This window comes from Atractosteus spatula, unplaced genomic scaffold (genome assembly GCF_055471065.1).
Source record: "Atractosteus spatula isolate fAtrSpa1 unplaced genomic scaffold, fAtrSpa1.hap1 Scaffold_252, whole genome shotgun sequence".
NCBI lineage: Eukaryota > Metazoa > Chordata > Actinopteri > Semionotiformes > Lepisosteidae > Atractosteus > Atractosteus spatula.
This window is the reverse complement of record NW_028296822.1, coordinates 1-2,500: the sequence shown is the minus strand read 5'-3', so window position 1 is coordinate 2,500 and position 2,500 is coordinate 1.

Genomic DNA, 2,500 nt, shown 5'->3' with positions numbered 1-2,500 from the left:
GTCCCCCGGGTGACCAGGCCCCTATAAAGCCGATCGTAAAAAAGACTAAGTCCCCCGGGTGACCAGGCCCCTTTAAAGCCGATCGTAAAAAAGACTAAGTCCCCCGGGTGACCAGGCCCCTATAAAGCCGATCGTAAAAAAGACTAAGTCCCCCGGGTGACCAGGCCTCCGAAAAGCCGATCGTAAAAAAGACTAAGTCCCCCGGGTGACCAGGCCCCTATAAAGCCGATCGTAAAAAAGACTAAGTCCCCCGGGTGACCAGGCCCCTATAAAGCCGATCGTAAAAAAGACTAAGTCCCCCGGGTGACCAGGCCCCTATAAAGCCGGTCGTAAAAAAGACTAAGTCCCCCGGGTGACCAGGCCCCTATAAAGCCGGTCGTAAAAAAGACTAAGTCCCCCGGGTGACCAGGCCCCTATAAAGCCGATCGTAAAAAAGACTAAGTCCCCCGGGTGACCAGGCCCCTATAAAGCCGATCGTAAAAAAGACTAAGTCCCCCGGGTGACCAGGCCCCTTTAAAGCCGATCGTAAAAAAGACTAAGTCCCCCGGGTGACCAGGCGTCCCGAATCTGTCGGGGGTGACCAGGTGGCCGGCCCGCTGGACGGCGCTGAATGGGTCTAAATAATCGGAAGGGGGCTTAAGTCTGCAGCAGGGGGCATGGCCGGAGTCCATCCCCAGGCGGGGGGCATATTTCCCGGGCAGGGAGGCTTGGATCCCCCTGTCTGAACCGAAAGCACTGCTCGCGGTCGAACCGGGAGCCGGGTGCCTCAGACGCCGCTGCTGTGGTGCTTTTCCCCTTTTCACAAGCCTGGAGGCTTGGCCCAGGCCTAGCAGGAGGCATGCAACCGCCTGAGAGCGCTCCCGGGGTGAAAAAAAGACTTTTTCGTTTTCATGGAGCTTTTAAGGGGATGAATCCACCCCGCTCAAGCCCAGGCAGAGCTCCACAAGCTGGGCTTGGATTCCAGGTTCGCTCCCTTGCAGGCACCGGGTACGGAAGTTGCGGTGGCGTATCTCCGGGTATGTGGGAGTACCGAAAGTCGAGTGGTGTGGTCCCGGGTATGTGGGAGGACCGATTCTGGAGTGGTGTGGTCCCGGGTATGTGGCAGGACCGAAACTCGGGTGGCTTTGTCCCAGGCACGTGGGCAGGCCGAGTCAGCGGTGGCGTGGTCCCGGGTACGAGGGAGAGGCCGAAACAGGGGTGGCCTCTCCCCAGGCACGCAGGGAGCCTGTCAGAGGGCGGCCAGCCCCGCAGCTGTGCGGGGGGCGCCCTCGGCACCCCGGCCTGTCCCAGGGCAGGCGGGGGAGCCTGACAGAGGGCGGCCAGCCCCGCAGGTGTGCGGGGGGCGCCCTCGGCACCCCGGCCTGTCCCAGGGCAGGCGGGGGAGCCTGACAGAGGGCGGCCAGCCCCGCAGGTGTGCGGGGGGCGCCCTCGGCACCCCGGCCTGTCCCAGGGCAGGCGGGGGAGCCTGACAGAGGGCGGCCAGCCCCGCAGGTGTGCGGGGGGCGCCCTCGGCACCCCGGCCTGCCCCAGGGCAGGCGGGGGAGCCTGACAGAGGGCGGCCAGCCCCGCAGGTGTGCGGGCTGAGCCCTCGGCACCCCGGCCTGTCCCAGGGCAGGCGGGGGAGCCTGACAGAGGGCGGCCAGCCCCGCAGGTGTGCGGGGGGCGCCCTCGGCACCCCGGCCTGCCCCAGGGCAGGCGGGGGAGCCTGACAGAGGGCGGCCAGCCCCGCAGGTGTGCGGGGGGCGCCCTCGGCACCCCGGCCTGCCCCAGGGCAGGCGGGGGAGCCTGACAGAGGGCGGCCAGCCCCGCAGCTGTGCGGGCTGAGCCCTCGGCACCCCGGCCTGCCCCAGGGCAGGCGGGGGAGCCTGACAGAGGGCGGCCAGCCCCGCAGGTGTGCGGGGGGCGCCCTCGGCACCCCGGCCTGCCCCAGGGCAGGCGGGGGAGCCTGACGGAGGGCGGCCGGCCCCGCAGGTGTGCGGGCTGAGCCCTCGGCACCCCGGCCTGCCCCAGGGCAGGCGGGGGAGCCTGACGGAGGGCGGCCGGCCCCGCAGGTGTGCGGGCTGCGCCCTCGGCACCCCGGCCTGCCCCAGGGCAGGCGGGGGAGCCTGACGGAGGGCGGCCGGCCCCGCAGGTGTGCGGGGGGCGCCCCCGGCACCCCGGCCTGCCCCAGGGCAGGCGGGGGAGCCTGACGGAGGGCGGCCAGCATCCCTTCTCTCCGCGGAGAGACCCTTCAGATCGATCGGCGACCCCAGCCCGCCCCGGGAGGGCCCCTGCCTTCGGGCACGGCGGTTCCTCCCACCACCAGGCGGGCGCCCACGCCGGGAGGCGACGCTCAGGCGCCCCTCCCGGTTCTCCTCGAGGCGAGACCGAGACGTCCCGTAGTCAGCGCAGCGGTCCTGGGCTTCCCCATGCCGCGCGGAGGGGCGAGGGCGCCTCGGACGGGCCCGCGAGCCCGGGCACGAGACGCCTCGGAGTGCACCTCCGCCGGCGCGAAACGACC